This window comes from Arachis hypogaea, chromosome 7 (genome assembly GCF_003086295.3).
Source record: "Arachis hypogaea cultivar Tifrunner chromosome 7, arahy.Tifrunner.gnm2.J5K5, whole genome shotgun sequence".
NCBI classification, from domain to species: Eukaryota; Viridiplantae; Streptophyta; class Magnoliopsida; order Fabales; family Fabaceae; genus Arachis; species Arachis hypogaea.
Genome location: NC_092042.1, coordinates 45,634,785 through 45,652,224, shown reverse-complemented (window position 1 = coordinate 45,652,224; position 17,440 = coordinate 45,634,785). Strand labels below are relative to the sequence as shown.

General features: G+C 35.8%; 1 long non-coding RNA gene across 1 annotated transcript; it reads right to left on the bottom strand.

Annotated features, from left to right (window-relative positions):
* Positions 1 to 1,739: 1,739 nt before the first annotated feature.
* LOC140174228 (uncharacterized) lies at positions 1,740 to 3,482 on the bottom strand. The gene is made up of 2 exons (XR_011863481.1): positions 2,690 to 3,482; positions 1,740 to 2,574 (listed from the first exon to the last, which is right to left on the bottom strand). It is a non-coding gene; the product is annotated as an uncharacterized lncRNA (long non-coding RNA).
* Between the last annotated feature and the right edge of the window lie 13,958 nt (positions 3,483 to 17,440).

Here is a 17,440-nt window from a genome sequence, read left to right as displayed (position 1 = left end):
ATTAATCAAAACACATAAAGCATACATATAATGTAAAGTTAAGAACATGCATTCAACTAGAATAGCATTTCTAACAAGTTAAGTAGTAGAATAGAAAAGTTGATATCAAAACACAAACTTGCACATGAACATAAACTAATAATATGAAAGAATTGAAGTGAAACCCTAGAATTCTAAAGAGAAGTTCGAGCTTCTCTCTCTATAATTTCTAAACTAAAATTCTAAAAAAAATTAAAAAAAAGTGTAAGTATGAGAATGTGTGTGTTGTTTCTTCATTCCCTTTTTCCTTTTTGTGTGAAGTTAGTGCTGAAAGGAGCTTTTGGCGCTCAAATCCAATCTCACGTACTCCAATAAGTGTGTCACGTGAAGCAATTCGTACATATGCACGACTGACATGTAGCATGAAGGCTACGTATGCGCAACTTGAGCATATGCCTCAGTGGTGTATCCGTGTGAATGGTGAGTACGCAAGGATGGTATATATGCACATCTGCATCTTTTGTCTAATCCCATATTCGTCATGCATTGCCATCTATATTTATGTTTTCTCTAATCATTTAGACCATTAATGTCTCTAAAACCTGAAATACATCAAAGAAGAACACATCAAAACATCGAGTGAAATAATATTAACAAATTTAAGCCATAAAAAGCATGATTTTAACCGTTGAATTCAAAGAGGGAATTATGCACAAATACTTCTAAACATACAAAATATGTATAAAAAAGTTAATAAACTCCACCCATTTTAACACAAATTAAAACGGTAAAATAAAGTTTATCATACATCATAAATTGAATGCCTACCTAGGTTTTATATTAGAAATGCCTTTATAAAATGTTATTCAATCTAGCTCCTTGTTACTAGATTTTTTTTTTATTAGAGTCATTAGATGTGTGTTGTTATCTCTATTTAAGGCCATACGATAAAGTAAAATTTACTTATAAATCTGTGTATTTCTTGGATATATGACTTTAATCTCAAGGGTTATTAGTGCATGGCTAATACATCATCTACTGCTCTTCCTGCATTTATTATTGGTCATCAAATTTTTCATCTACCACTATCTTTATTACCGAAAACTACTTTATTACCTCCACCATCTACTTGATAGATATTTTTTAAAACTCGACAAATGCACCAAATTGTACCAAGTAATACTACGGTGAATGAATTATCGTTTCCAAATTGAAATTTTAGTTTGAAAGGTTTTTGGTATCAAAAATAGTGAATTAGACGAAAGCAGCTTGTAAATGATTGAGAAAGTAGTATGGATAAAAGCATTAAGGCTTCAGAGTTGTTTAAATTTCAGAAAAAAATGCTTTTCACTATCTACTTTGATTATGCAAAGATGTATCCATGGTAAACTATAATTAATCAAACCACAACTCCTTGGTAGTTCAATTTCTCTTAATCTAACAAATAATCAATTCCTTGATCAATTAATTATGATAAGAGGTGAGGCACGTTTACTAATTCAAAACCACATAATTCTCAAGGACTAAACCTAGTTAATTTTACGTCACTTATCAAACCAGTTTTAAAACTTTAAGAATTGTGAGAAGAAGTTTTCAAGCTCAATTCCAATAACCAACTTTTTTCAGGTAATAATAGAATTCAATTCATATTAGAATTATTTTTCAATACATTCAGATCCTTATGATGAAAAATGAAAACTTGCTTCTTAAGCAAATATCAATGCATTAATCAAAAGTAGAAAAATAATAACATTAAGTCATTGGAATCAACAGAGTTTCTAACCTTAACAGAGAAGATTAGTGACTCATGATTTGCTTGAAAACAAAAACAATGAATTGAGACGACGGCCAAAAGAGTTTGTACGTGTATGTCTCTCACTCCTTTTAAATGCTAACCCTAAACCTATAATTCAAAATTCAAAACTCAATTAAAAAAAAAAAAACAGAATCCAATCTAATCTAATTAAATCTTCTCATATATTTTTCCTTCTCAAGTTAATCTATAGGTGATCTTCTTCATAATTGAAAATCAAAGCTTGATATCATAGGCTTGTGCTTAATCTTGGATCATCAAAGTAGGTGTTTGATGTTTGAAAAATTTAGTGAAGGATTGGAAGGCCCTGGAAGTTGGCCCATGAGGTGCGTTAGACACAAGGTAGATGCGTTGAACACAGGGCCCAAATTTGGGATCCTTGAAATCTCTATCCGTGTTGCGTTGACGCATAGTGGGCTGCGTTATACGTAGCTAGTGTGGACAACCACTGGAAGTGCTTGTGGAGGTTGCGTTGGATGCATGGTTGGCTGCATTGAACGCATGGGATGGTGCATTGAATGCAGGGACTTGGTGGGTTGAACGCACAGCTAGGCTCGGAGGATGTGTTGGACGCATTGTTGTGGTGTGTTAAATGCATGGGCTTAGTGCATTGAACGCATGTGATGGTGCGTTGAAGGCAACTGTTGCTTGGACATCTAGGGGCTTTCTGTTTGCTGCGTTGAACGCAAGATGGGCTGCGTTGGACGTAGCTTTTGCTTGGATTGTCCAGGAGCTCTCTGGCTTGCTTTTCTTCACCCTTGTTAAATTTCTTTCACAATCTCCTACAATTAAAGAATTCAAAGTAACTTCGAAAAACATTGATTAAAACACAAAAATCTCAAAAATTACTAACTTTATTCAATAAAAAAATAACTGAAGATGCTCATGGATCACTACCTCAAGTCTGCCAACTTCGCAATTGTGCCTACTATCAATATTCCATCTTTCACATTAGACTCTTCATCAACCTCTTCTTTCTGTGACAAGCAACCTGAATCACAACCCTCTAGTTCTACATCTCCTCCTTTGGATTTATCCAGCATAACCAATTTTGCTTCTGATTCTTCCATGGATAGCAAGGAATCAAAATTCGTTCCTTCTTTCCCCCAAAATGTACTTATACCAATTAGAGAAACTGCTAAAACAACAAATTATTGGCTTCTATTCAACTTGACCTAAATTCTGTTAACATTATGCCTAAAACTGTGGAGGTGCTAAACTCTCCTCACTAGAACGAAGTCATGGACAGTGAGTTTCAAGTGCTTTTGAAATGTAATAATGAAAACCTGCTTAACCTCCACTTAGTGCTAACTACCATTACTCGTAGCAAATGGGTGTGTGCCATTAAAATAGTTCAAAATGGAAATGTTGCCACGGGTTTTAACCAAATTTATCCCACGGGTGAAACCAACAATTGTGAGAGATTTTTTCTATAGCAATATCTTTAAGTTGCCCTTTAAGGCAGTTTGACTTTGCAAATGCCTTTTTAAATGAGCATTTTGGAAGAGAAAGTTTACATGTTTCAGTCTCAAGAGTATATTTATAACAGTAATTTTATGGTTTGTGATCTCAAAAAGGCTATTATGGATTGAAACAAGCACCACGTGTTTGGCATAAGACTTTTGCAACTACTTTTCATAGATTTGGATTTGGATCAGTAATACTATATCAGATGTGCCTCTTTTTGTAAGCAAAAATTCAACCATAGTAATTTACATAGTTGTATATCTTGATGATATAATCGTTAGAGTAAAGTGATATTAATCTATTCAGTGTTTTCTAGAATCAGAAGCAAATTTTTTAACTAATAGCAATTTGCTTGTTACTCAATCAAAATATGCTTAGGATCCTCTCAAAAAAGAATGCTTTCGCCCCAAGTCTACCTCAATAATCTCCAATTTAAAATTATAAGCTTGTGACTCTGAATCATACAAAAAGTCAAAGCAATATAAATCAATTGTAGGTGCTTTTAATACTTCACTTTTACTCTATCAAATTTGACATTTGCTGTAAATAATGGATCCTAATACATGCATCAACTAACTGTTCAACACTAGAAATGTATATGTCAAAAGGATACTTAGATATCTTTAAGGTACAATCAATCATGGTTTATTATTTATCAAGTCCCCTTATTTTTGGTTAATTGGCTTGCAGATGCGTGCTGACTGGGTTGGGGACTTTAGATAATTGAAAGTCCATGATTGATTTCTGTATTTATGTTGGGAACAATATAGTCACCTGGAAAAGCTAAGTAACAAACAAACCAAGCTGAGTAGAAGCAATACAAAGCCAGAGTATAGGTCAATGGTTGCAACAAAAAATAAAATCATATCACTATAATAGCTAATGGGAGAACTACAAATTTCTCAGCCAATTCCACCAACTATTTATTGTGACAATTAAAATTTTTATTTCTTACATATATAGTAGATTTAAGTATCTCGAGCTGATTTTACGCTTTCTCATAAAAAGTTACTGTATGTTATTCACATAAAAATTACGCCTTCTAGGATCGGATTGCATATAACATAACAAAACCTTTGTCAAGAGTTTTGTTTCATAAGTTTAGAAAGAAACTAAGGGTCTTCAATAAACCTGACCTCAAATTGACAGAGGATGTTATGGAAAAAAGTAAATTAGTTAGGATTAGTGAGTTATAGAGTTAAGTTTACGTAGTTAGGTGGTTAGAGTTCTATATTGCTTCTTGAAGAGATTCTTGAATTCTGTTTTCAGGTTTACTATAAATAGCTATATAGAATACTGGTTTGTTTTTTTTTTTTTTTTTGGACTAGCATTGTATCAATGATCAATTTACTCTTTATATTCAATAGCCCAAGCCCAAGTTTTGCGTTTTTTAAATTGCTTGCTGCTGCTGCTGCTGCATAACTCTGATATCTAGAGGATCAAATATCCTTTTAATAAATCAACTTGGGTTAGATAGTAATCTATTGGCCAGTAACAAACTCTTAAATAGAGTTTAGATCTAGGACAGATTATTTTTGACCTGTTAGACTTGAGGATATCGTAGACAAAAAAAAAATCCTTTCAATATTTGTTTAATTCAGTTTTCATAAATCACATCAACTTGGCCTGTTTTATAAGGTTTTATGAACTCAAATTCACCGATGCAATTTATAATATAAATTATTTTAATGTTGTAACTTATTTTTATTTTAAATAAAAGACACGAAACTTTTGCAATTTACAAAATAAAAAATAGGACATAATACTGAATATTTAGAAGGTAAAACAGATAAATAATGAACTGTTTTTTAGAATTTAAATGTGTGAAAACCCTATTAATTATTATAGAATTGTAGTCATGGTAGTCATGTATATTATTAGCACATTATGCAAGTGGCACCGTGGGGCGCTGCAGCATGTTGTACAATTATATAAATTGTGCTTAGCTTACGACAAGATTATTCATTATGCACATGGGCCCAGGAAAAATGCTGGCTTCATTCTTATTACGTATATAGTGTTCTCTCTTACAAACTTCGTTGACTGACATTTATGCCAAATGCCAAACGCCTAAAGAACGGATAAGTAATTATTTTGATGGAGTTAAATTTTAAAATGATTTTTAAAATTTACATATTGTATTGATTTGGTCTCTGATATCTTATTTATTGTCAACATTTTTGTATAATTTTAATATTTTTCACTTTAATTATATTATTTGTATAAAAAAATAAATTATTTATATAAAATATATATCAAAATATATAAATGTATCTATACATAAATATAGTGATCAAATTTGTAATTGAATAAACTTTTATGATTTAATTACAAATTTTGAGAAAAAATTGTAAATAATCCCATGAATTTTACTCGTGTATAATTTGCAATTTAGATTCTAAATTTTTAAAATGTGAAATTCGATGTCTTAAAGTTGTTAAACAGTGTAAAACTTTTTTTAATAATATCTTTTTTTTAAAGACTTAAAGGATGATTTGTAGATAAAATAAATTAGCGAATGATCATATATATTGAATGAAAATGTTAAATTTCATATGAATTAATGTACAATAAATTAGCTAATGAATTATAGCTCAAATGACGGTCTTTTTATTTTTATCTAATGATATCGAATTCAAGTCTCACTCTTAGTTTTAAAAAAAAAATACAATAAATTAATTGTATTTTTTTAATTTTAAATATAATTAGAAAAATATATATCATCAAATCTTCAGAATTTAAATAATTGAAACAACACAGTTAATTTTTAGCTACAAATTAAAGAACTAATAGATACCGCCGATTCCTTTGAATTTTATAATGATACAAGAGAAACCCTTAATAAGAAAATAATAAAAATAAGTAGAAAAAAAAAGACATCAAATGCGAACAAGAGTAGCAGGAAGATGAGAGTTGTTAATCGATAGATTATACACTCTGCGGCCGGAAGATACGCCATGATTGACGAGAACCCCACACATGTTATACACATAACACACATTCCTATGATTGATTCACGTTTGAATTTTGCTTGGTTTGTGGCTTGCCAAATAACCTTTTGTTTCCTGATATTCCTTTTACTAGCCCACATATTATTATTATTATTATTATTATTATTATTATTATTATTATTATTATTATTATTATTATTATTATTATTAGGGTTAAGTATTTTTTTTGTCCTTAATGTCTTAGGTCAAAATCAAAATCGTATCTGACCTTTTTTTTTATTAAAATCATCCTCAACGTTTAAAAACACTTTAAAATCATCTTTTTTCAAATTTTTGGACTAAAATACCCTTTATCACTGTCATCTTTCTCCTCACCTTCCTCACTCTCACTACCTCCACCATATCCACTGCCACCATAACAAAGGGAGGAGCTGCTGTTGGGTTGCCGCTGCCATTGGGTTGCTGCTGTCGTCGCTGGTTCATTAGAGGAGAGAAAGAGAGAAAAGCGATGCGAAGAAAGAAGAGATGGGTTGCTGCTGTAGGGCCGCGGTTGCTGCTGCAGGATCGTCACTGCTGCCGCTGGTTCATCGGAGAAGAGAGAGAGAGAGAGAGAGAGAGAGAGAGAGAAGCGATGCGAAGGAGGCGCTGCCGCCGGTGGTTCATCGGAGAAGAGAGAGAGAGAAGCGATGCGAAGAGAGGGACGGACGGGTTGTTACTGCCGCTGGGTCGCTGGTTCTCCGCCGCTGGGTCGCTGGTTCATCGGAGAAGAGAAAGAGAGAGAGAGAAAAGCAATGCGAATGAGGTGTTGCCGTCGCTGGTTCATCGGGGAAGAAAGAGAGAGAAGCGATGCGAAGGAGGGAGGAGTTGCGGGTTGCCACTGCTGTCGCTGCATCGTTTTTCGCCGGCGAAGCCTTCTTCTTCTTCTTCTTCTTCTCGCCGGCAATGTTGGTGGAAGTGGAGGTGGTGGGGTGAGGAAGGGAAGAGGAGGATGATGATGATGATGAGGGTGTTTTGGTCGAATAATTAGGAAAATGATGATTTTAAAGCGTTTTCAAACGTGGAAGATGATATTAATAATGAAAAAGGGTCGGGGATGATTTTGATTTTGACCAAGATGTTAGGGACGAAAAAAATACTTTTTTTTTGAAAGACAAACTAGCTCAACACACTTGGTGGAGCATACAACAATTCAAGAAAAGATGTAATTCCTATGTCATCTTCGACATAGCCATCAACAACATAAATTATTTGCACACCATTCCTTCGAACTACAAAACGATCTAGCAATGCATTCCACCACGACCGTTGTCTTAGTCTAGAAAATGAATTCATTTCTACAAAGCCAGATACTCTATATAATAGAGAAGAATCCCACTAAACATGTTTTACGCTCATCTTTCGTCATAGGCATCAACCTCCAACTCTCAAAATGTTCTATTATGGACCCCGGGATGCACCATGCCCGACCCACATGAGAGATCCACGCACACCAAACCTGCCAAGAAAACTCACACATAACAAACAAGTGTTGAACAGATTCCACTTCCTTGTGACACATCACACAAATATTATCATTCTGCACAATTATGCCAAACTTGCTCAAGCGGTCCTTTGTATTAACTCATCCTACTAGCACAAACCAATTAAACAACTCAATTCTAGGGGGTACCAGTCCTTTCCAGATACCATTTGTGAACTTGTATCTAAGGATATCATCCGTCATGGTCTGTTCCTGCAAAACTTGCACAAATGAGTTGGTAGTATAAACACCTTCCTTGCGAAACTTCCACACCACTCTATCTGGTACATCTGCTATCAATCTCACAGTGTGCAAGATATCAAGCATTTGATTTAGATTGTCAATCTCCCATTGGCGGAGTTTTCTCCTCCATTGGAAGTTCTACACCCACTCTATCCCATCCCAAAACCCACAGTCCCCAATGACGGATCCTTTGTTATTTGAAACCAAGAAGAGCCTCGGGAATGAGTCTTTTAACTTCCCCAACTGTAACCATGTATCCTCCCAGAATCTGGTTGATCTACCATCACCTACTTCCAAAGTCAGTCCATCAATCATCTTCTGTCTAACAATTTTCTCTTTAATTTGTAGGTTACATATTTCTTTCCACGGATCCCCTTTTGCTGGAAAAGCTGGAGTAGACAAGAGCTGGCTAGGATTCAGATTATTGCACGAGCACACAATCTTCTTCCACAGTGGACATTCTTCCTTAGAGAATCTCCACTACCACTTAAACAATAAGGCGGTGTTCCAAATTGTCGCATCTCCGACACCTAGTCTTCCTAGTTTCTTCGGTGCCTGTATTATTTCCCACTTTACAAGAGCCAATCCAAGTCTTCCATCCTCCTTTCCCCAAAAGAACCTCCGCTATATTGAAATTAGTTTTTTCACCACCGCCGCTGGCATTTTATAATGGCTGAGATAGTAAATTGGCAGACTGTTGATTACTGACTTAATGAGGACTAACTTCCCTGCTTTATTGAGAACCTTTGCTTTCCACAAACTAAGTTTCTCCTCCACCTTATCAAGTACCGGCTTTCATGCTTTTACTAGTCTTGGGTTTGCTCCAAGATTAATTCCCAAGTACTTCACCGGCAGAGTTGTTGTCCGGCACCTTAGTAGTTCGCACATCCAATCAACCCACACTTGATTGCAATTTACCGGTATCAAACTGGATTTTTCAAAATTAATGCTCAACCCGGACATAACTTCGAAACACTGCAAAAGTCTCTTGTAATTTTGAACTGTCTCCTCCTCTGGTGGACAGAACAATATAGTGTCATTGGTGCACGAAATTGTGATCTCAATAGCGCCAGCAACTTGATACGCACAATTGTAATCTCAGCTCTTTTTTACAACTTCGCATAACTAACCAGCAAGTGCACTGGGTCATCCAAGTAATAAACCTTATGTGAGTAAGGGTTGATCCCATGGAGATTGTTGGCCTGAAGCAAGCTATGGTCACCTTGTAAATCTCAGTCAGGCGGGTTCAAATGGTTATAGAGTTTCGATAATTAAAAGATAAATAAAACATAAAATAAAGATAGAGATCCTTATTTAATTCATTGGTGGGAATTTCAGATAAGCGTATGGAGATGCGTTGTTCCTTCTGAATCTCTGCTTTCCTACTGCCTTCATCCAATCCTTCATACTCCTTTCTATGGCAAGCTGTATGCTGGGTGTAACCGTTATCAATGGCTACTTCCCATCCTCTCAGTGAAAATGGTCCTCTACGGTTTCTGTACGGCTAATCAACTATCAAATTTTTCATCTCGGATGAAAAATACCATGCACAGATATCGTATGGCTAATCAGATGTTGGTTCTGGATCATGTAGGAATAGGATTTACTATCCTTTTGCGTCTGTCACTACGCCCTACAGTCGCGAGTTTGAAGCTCGTCACAGTCATCCCATCCCAGATCCTACTCGGAATACCACAGACAAGGTTTAGACTTTCCGGATCTCAAGAATGCTGCCAATGGTTTCTAGCCTATACCACGAAGATTCTAATCTCGGATTCAGATGCCCCATTGTCAGAGGGGAGTCGATGTGAATCATTGATTAGAAACCCAAGAGATATACCTTCAAGCTTGTTTTCCTATGGAACGGAAGTGGTTGTCAATCACGCGTTCATAATTGAGAATGGTGATGAGTGTCACATAATCATCACATTAATCATGTTCTTGTGTGCGAATGGATATCTTAGAACAAGAATAAGCATGAACTGAATAGAAAACAATAGTACTTTGCATTAATACTCGAGGAACAGCAAAGCTCCACACCATAATCTATGGTGTGTAGAAACTCCGCCGTTGAAAATATATAAGTGATGATGGTCCAGGCATGGCCGTGAGGCCAGCCCTCAATGTCTAAGATAGCATAAAACTAATCAAAGATGTGAGTACAATAGTAAAAAGTTCTATTTATACTAAACTAGTTACTAGGGTTACAGAAATAAGTAAATGATGCAGAAATCCACTTCCGGGCCCACTTGGTGTGTGCTTGGGCTGAGAATTGAAGCTTTCAGGTGTAAAAGCCTTCTTTGGAGTTAAACGCCAGTTTGTAACTTGTTTCTAGCGTTTGACTCTAGCTTGTAACTTGATTCTGGCGTTTAACGCTAGAATAGGGCAGAAAGCTAGCGTTGAACGCCAGTTTGCGTCATCTAAACTCAGGCAAAGTATAGACTATTATATATTGCTGGAAAGCCCTGGATGTCTACTTTCCAACGCAATTGAGAGCGCGCCATTTGAATTTTCGTAGCTCCAAAAAATCCATTTCAAGTGCTGGGAGGTCAGAATCCAACAGCATCAGCAGTCCTTTTTCAGCCCCTGAATCAGATTTTTGCTCAGTTCCCTCAATTTCAGCCAGAAAATACCTGAAATCACAGAAAAACACACAAACTCATAGTAAAGTCCAAAAATGTGAATGTTGTTTAAAAAATAATAAAAATATACTAAAAAGTAGCTAGATCATACTAAGAACTATGTAAAAATAATGCCAAAAAGCGTATAAATTATCCGCTCATCACAACACCAAACTTAAATTGTTGCTTGTCCCCAAGCAACTAAAAACAAAATAGGATAAAAAGAAGAGAACATACAATGAATCTCATAATATCAATGAAACTTAGTCCCAATTAGATGAGCGGGGCTAGTAGCTTTTTGCTTCTAAACAGTTTTGGCATCTCACTTTATCCTTTGAAATTCAGAATGATTGGCATCTATTAGGAACTCAGAATTTTAGATAGTGTTATTGATTCTCCTAGTTCAGTATGTTGATTCTTGAACACAGCTACTTTATGAGTCTAGGCCGTGGCCCTAAGCACTTTGTTTTCTAGTATTACCACCAGATACATAAATGCCACAGACACATAACTGGGTGAACCTTTTTAGATTGTGACTCAGCTTTGCTAAAGTCCCCTGTTAAGAGGTGTCTAGAGTTCTTAAGCACACTTTTTTTTGCTTTGGATCACGACTTTAATCACTCAGTCTCAAGCTTTTCACTTGGACCTTCATGACACAAGCACATGGTTAGGGACAGCTTGATTTAGCTGCTTAGGCCTGGATTTTATTTCCTTGGGCCCTCCTATCCATTAATGCTCAAAGCCTTGGATCTTTTTTACCCTTGCCTTTTGGTTTAAAGGGCTATTAGCTTTTTCTGCTTGCTTTTTCTTCTTCTTTTTTCTCTTTTTTTTTCGCAAGCTTTGTTATTCACTGCTTTTTCTTGCTTCAAGAATCAATTTCATGATTTTTCAGATTATCAATAACATTTCTCTTTGTTCATCATTCTTTCAAGAGCCAACAATTTTAACATTCATAAACAACAAGATAAAAAATATGCACTGTTTAAGCATTCATTCAGAAAACAAAAAGTATTGCCACCACATCAAAATAATTAAACTAATTTCAAGATAAAATTTGAAATCCAAGTACTTCTTGTTCTTTTGTAATTAAGCACACTTTTCATTTAAGAGAGGTAAAGGATTCATGGAATTATTCATAGCTTTAAGACATAGATACTAGACACTAATGATCATGTAATAAAGACAAAAACATGGATAACACATAAAGCATCAAATTCGAAAAACGGAAAAATAAGAACAAGGAAATTAAAGAACGGGTCCACCTTAGTGATGGCGGCTAGTTCTTCCTCTTGAAGATCCAATGGAATGCCTGAGCTCCTCTATGTCTCTTCCTTGCCTTTGTTGCTCCATCCTTAGTGCTTTTGGTGCTCCTATCCTTAGTTGCTCCCAATAGTTGTGTGGAGGAAAATGTATCCCTTGAGGTATCCCAGGGATTTCTTGATGAGGGAATTCCTTATGCTCTTGTTGAGGTCCATGAGTGGGCTCTCTTGTTTGCTCCATCATTTTTCTAGTGATGGGCTTTTGAGATGAATCTCTCCATCTCCCATGACTCGGAGGTGGAAGCTTTTGCCTTCCCTTTCCTCTTTCTAGAGGTTTCTCCGGCCTTAGGTGCCATAAATGATTATGAAAAAACAAAAAGCAATGCTTTTACCACACCAAACTTAAAAAGTTTGCTCGTCCTCGAGCAAAAGAAGAAAGAAAGAAGGGGAAGAAGAAGAAAATAGAGGATATGGAGATGATAGAGAGGTTCGGCCAAGGGGGTATAAGGTTATTGTAAAGTGTGAAAATGAAGGGGTGAATAGGGGTATTTATAGGGAAAGAGAGGGAGAGTGGCCGAATGGAATTGAGTGGGTTTAGGAGGGAAAAGTGTTTGAATTTAAAAAGTGAGGTAGGTGGGAATTTTGGGGAAGAGGGGTGGAGGTGATTGGTAAAGAGAATATAGGGAAGAGGATAGGATTTGATAGGTGAGTGGTGTTTTGGTTAGAGTGTTATAAAGATGTGTGACGGGGAGAGAGAGGTGGTGTAGGTGGGGATCCTGTGGGGTCCACAGATCCTGATGGGTCAAGGATTTTTCATCCCTGCTCTTTTTAGGCGTGTAAAATGCCCTTATTGTGCAATCCTGGCTTTTAACGCCAGACTGCTGTTTGTTTCTGTCATTAAATGCCAAATTTTATTCCTTTCTTTGCGTTAAACGCCAAGATGCAACCTGTTTCTGGCGTTTAACGCCAGTTTGTTGCTTCTTTCTGGCATTTAACGCCAGTCTAGTGCTTTTTTCTGGCATTTAACACTCAGAATGGTGCCAGACTGGGCGTTAAACACCCATTCTGCTACCCTTACTGGCGTTTAAATGCCAGTAAGTTTCTCCTCCAGGGTGTGCTATTTTTAATGCTGTTTTTTATTTTTCTTTAATTTTTTTGCAGTTGTTTTTGTGACTCCACATGATCATCAACCTAAAAAAATAAAATAACATAGATAAATAAAATTGGGTTGCCTCCCAATAAGCACTTCTTTAATGTCAATAGCTTGATAGTGAACTCTCATGGAGCTTGACAGATGTTCAGAGCATTGTTGGGCCTCTCAACACCAAACTTAGAGTTTGGTTGTGGCCTTTCAACACCAAACTTAGAGTTTGGTTATGGCCTCCCAACATCAAACTTAGAGTTTGAATGTGGGGGCCTTGTTTGACTCTGTATTGAGAGAAGCTTTTGTTGCTTCCTCTCCATGGTTACAGAGGGAGATCCTTAAGTTTTAAACACAAGGTAGTCCTCATTCAATTGAAGGATCAACTCTCCTCTGTCCACATTAATCACAACTTTTGCTGTGGCTAGGAAGGGTCTTCCAAGGATGATGGATTCATCCTCATCCTTCCTAGTGATTATGAAGTCAGCAGGGATGTAAAGGCCTTTGACCTTTACTAGCACGTCCTCTACCTGTCCATAAGCCTTTTTCATGGATTTGTCTACCATTTCTAATGAGAATTTGGTAGCTTATACCTCAAAGATTCTCAGTTTCTCTATTACAGATAGTGGCATTAAGTTTTTGCCTGACCTCAGGTCACACAGAGCCTTCTCAAAGGTCATGGTGCCTATGGTACAGGGAATTGAGAATTTACCAGGATCCTATTTCTTTTGAGGTAATGTCTGCCTAACCAAGTCATTCAGTTCATTGGTGAGCAAGGGGGGTTCATCCACCCAAGTCTCATTACCAAATTACTTGGCATTCAGCTTCATGATTGCTCCAAGGTACTTAACAACTTGCTATTCAGTAATATCTTCATCCTCTTCAGAGGAGGAATAGTCATCAGAGCTCATGAATGGCAGAAGTAGGTTCAATGGAATCTCTATGGTCTCTAGATGAGCCTCAGATTCCTTAGGTTCCTCAAATAGGAACTCCTTTTTGTCCAGAGAACGTCCCATGAGGTCTTCCTCATTGGGATTCACGTCCTCCTCCTCCTCTCTAGGTTCGGCCACACCAAGTAAGGTTATGGCCTTGCACTCTCTTTTTGGATTCTCTTCTGTATTGCTTGGGAGAGTACTAGGAGGAGTTTCAGTGACTCTTTTACTCAGCTGGCTCACTTGTGCCTCCAAATTTCTAATGGAGGACCTTGTTTCATTCATGAAACTTAGAGTGGCCTTAGATAGATCAGAGACTTTGTTTGCTAAGCTAGAGGGGTTCTGCTCAGAATTCTCTGTCTGTTGCTGAGAGGATGATGGAAAAGGCTTGCTATTGCTAAACCTATTTTTTTCACCATTATTAAAGCCTTGTTGAGGCTTTTGTTGTTCCTTCCATGAGAAATTTGGATGATTTCTCCATGAGGGATTATAGGTGTTTCCATAGACTTCACCCATGTAATTCACCTCTACTATTGCAGGGTTCTCAGGATCATAAGCTTCTTCTTCAGAAGAAGCATCTTTAGTACTGTTGGATGCATTTTGCAATCCATTCAGACTCTGAGAAATCATATTGACTTGCTGAGTCAACATTTTGTTCTGAGCCAATATGGCATTCAGAGCATCAATTTCAAGAACTCCCTTCCTCTGAGGCATCCCATTACTCACAGGATTCCTTTTAGAGGTGTACATGAACTAGTTATTTGCAACCATGTCAATGAGTTCCTGAGCTTCTGTAGGTGTTTTCTTCAGGTGAATAGATTCACCTGCAGAATGGTCCAATGACATCTTAGACAATTCAGACAGACCATCATAGAATATATCCAGGATGGTCCATTCTGAGAGCATGTCAGAAGGACACTTTTTGGTCAGTTACTTGTATCTTTCCCAAGCTTCATAGAGGGATTCACCTTCTTTCTACCTGAAGGTTTGAACATCCACTCTAAGCTTGCTCAGCTTTTGAGGAGGAAAGAACTTGGCTAAGAAAGCCGTGACCAGCTTATCCCAAGAGTTCAGGCTATCTCTAGGTTGAGAGTCCAACCATATTCTAGCTTTGTCTCTTACAGCAAAAGGGAAAAGCATAAGCTTATAGATCTCGGAATCAACTCCATTGGTCTTAATAGTATCACAGATCTGCAAGAATTCATTTAAGAACTAAAAAGGATCTTCTGATGGAAGTCCATGAAACTTGCAATTCTGTTGCATTAGAGAAACTAATTGAGGCTTTAGCTCAAAATTGTTTGCTCCAATGGCAGGGATTGAGATGCTTCTTCCATGGAAGTTGGAATTTGGTGCAGTAAAGTCACCAAGCATCTTCCTTGCACCTCCACCATTGTTAATGGGTTCGGCCATCTCTACTTCTTTTTCGAAAATTTCAGTAAAGTCCTCTTCAGAGTGTTGTGTTTTAGCTTCTCTTAGCTTCCTCTTCAGAGTCCTTTCAGGTTCCGGATCAGCTTCAACAAGAATGTTCTTATCCTTACTCCTGCTCATGTGAAAAAGAAGAGAACAGAAAAAGAAGAGGAATCCTCTATGTCATAGTATAGAGATTCCTTTATGTGAGTAGAAGAAGAAAAGAATAGAAGAAAAATTCTTTTTTGAAAATATAAGAAGTTAAGAGAAATATAGTTAGAATTCGAAAATTAGGAGAAGAAATGAAATTAAAATTAAAATTTAAAACAATTAGTTAATTAAAAAGAATTTTGAAAAAGAGGAAGGTGATTTTCAAAAATTAGAGAGAGAAGTAGTTAGGTGGTTTTGAAAAAGATAAGAATTTTAAAATCAAACAAAAAGTTAAGTAGTTAATTGAAAAAGATTTGAAAATCAATTTTGAAAAGATAAGAAGTTAGAAAAGATTTTTGAAATCAAAATTTTAAAAAGATATGATTGAAAAAGATTTGATTGAAAAAGATATGATTGAAATTTATTTTGAAAAAGATTTGAAAAAGAAATTTAGAAAGATTTGATTTTGAAAATTAGAGCTAATGACTTGACTAACAAGAAACTAAAAGATATGATTCTAGAATTTAAAGGTTGAACCTTTCTTAACAAGAAAGTAACAAACTTGAAATTTTTGAATCAATCACATTAATTGTTAGTAAAGTTTTTGAAAATTTTAAATGAAATTAAGAAAAAGATTCTGAAAAATAATTTTTAAAATTTTCGAAAAACATGAAAGAAAAGATGAAAAAGGTTTGATTTTTGAAAAAGTTTTGAAAAGATAGGATTTTTGAAATTGAAATCTTGACTTGACTAACAAGAAACAACTTATTTTAAAAATTTTTTACTAAGTCAACCCAAAAATTTCAAAATTTATGAGAGAAATAAGGAAAATATATATTTTTTTATTTTTTGAATTTAATGAAGAAAGAAAAAAACCACTAAATGACTCAAAACATAAAAATTATGAATCAAAACACATGATGCATGCAAGAACACTATGAATGTTAAGATGAACACCAAGAACACTTTGAAGATCATGATGAACATCAACAACTTGTTTTTGAAAAATTTTCAAGAAAGGAAAAACATGCAAGACACCAAATTTAGAAATTTTTATTGCTTAGACACTAAGGATTCAAGAGTGCATATGAAAAACAAGAAAAGACACAAAACAATAAAATATAAAGATCAAACAAGAAGACTTACCAAGAACAACTTGAAGATCATGAAGAACACATGCATGAAATTTTTTTTCGAAAATTTTTAGAAAATTAAAAAGATGCAATTGACACCAAACTTAAAATTTGACACTAGACTCAAGCAAGAAACACAAAATATTTTTGATTTTTTTTAGTTTATTAATTTTTTTTTGGATTTTTCGAAAATTATTTTTAGAAAAACGAAAAAAAGAAAAAATTTTGAAAGATTTTTGAAAACTTTTTGAAAATAAAATAATGGTTAAAACAAGAAGAAAATTACCTAATCTGAGCAGCAAGATAAGCCGTCAGTTGTCCAAACTCGAACAATCCCTGGCAACGGCGCCAAAAACTTGGTGCACGAAATTGTGATCTCAATGGCGCCAGCAACTTGATCCGCACAATTGTAATCTCAACTCTTTTTCACAACTTCGCACAACGAACCAGCAAGTGCACTAGGTCGTCCAAGTAATAAACCTTACGTGAGTAAGGGTCTGGTGCACGAAATTGCAATTAAACTCTTGCAATTCCGCACAACTAACCAGCAAGTGCACTGGGTCGTCCAAGTAATACCTTACGTGAGTAAGGGTCGATCCCACGGAGATTGTCGGCTTGAAGCAAGCTATGGTTATCTTGTAACTCTTAGTCAGGATATCAATAATTCTCAGGTTTAATTGTGAAGAGTAAAAGAACATGAAATAAATACTTGTTTTGCAGTAATGGAGAACAGGTTGAGGTTTTGGAGATGCTCTATCTTCTGAATCTCTGGTTTCCTACTGTCTTCTTCTTCATGCACGCAAGGCTCCTTCCATGGCAAGCTGT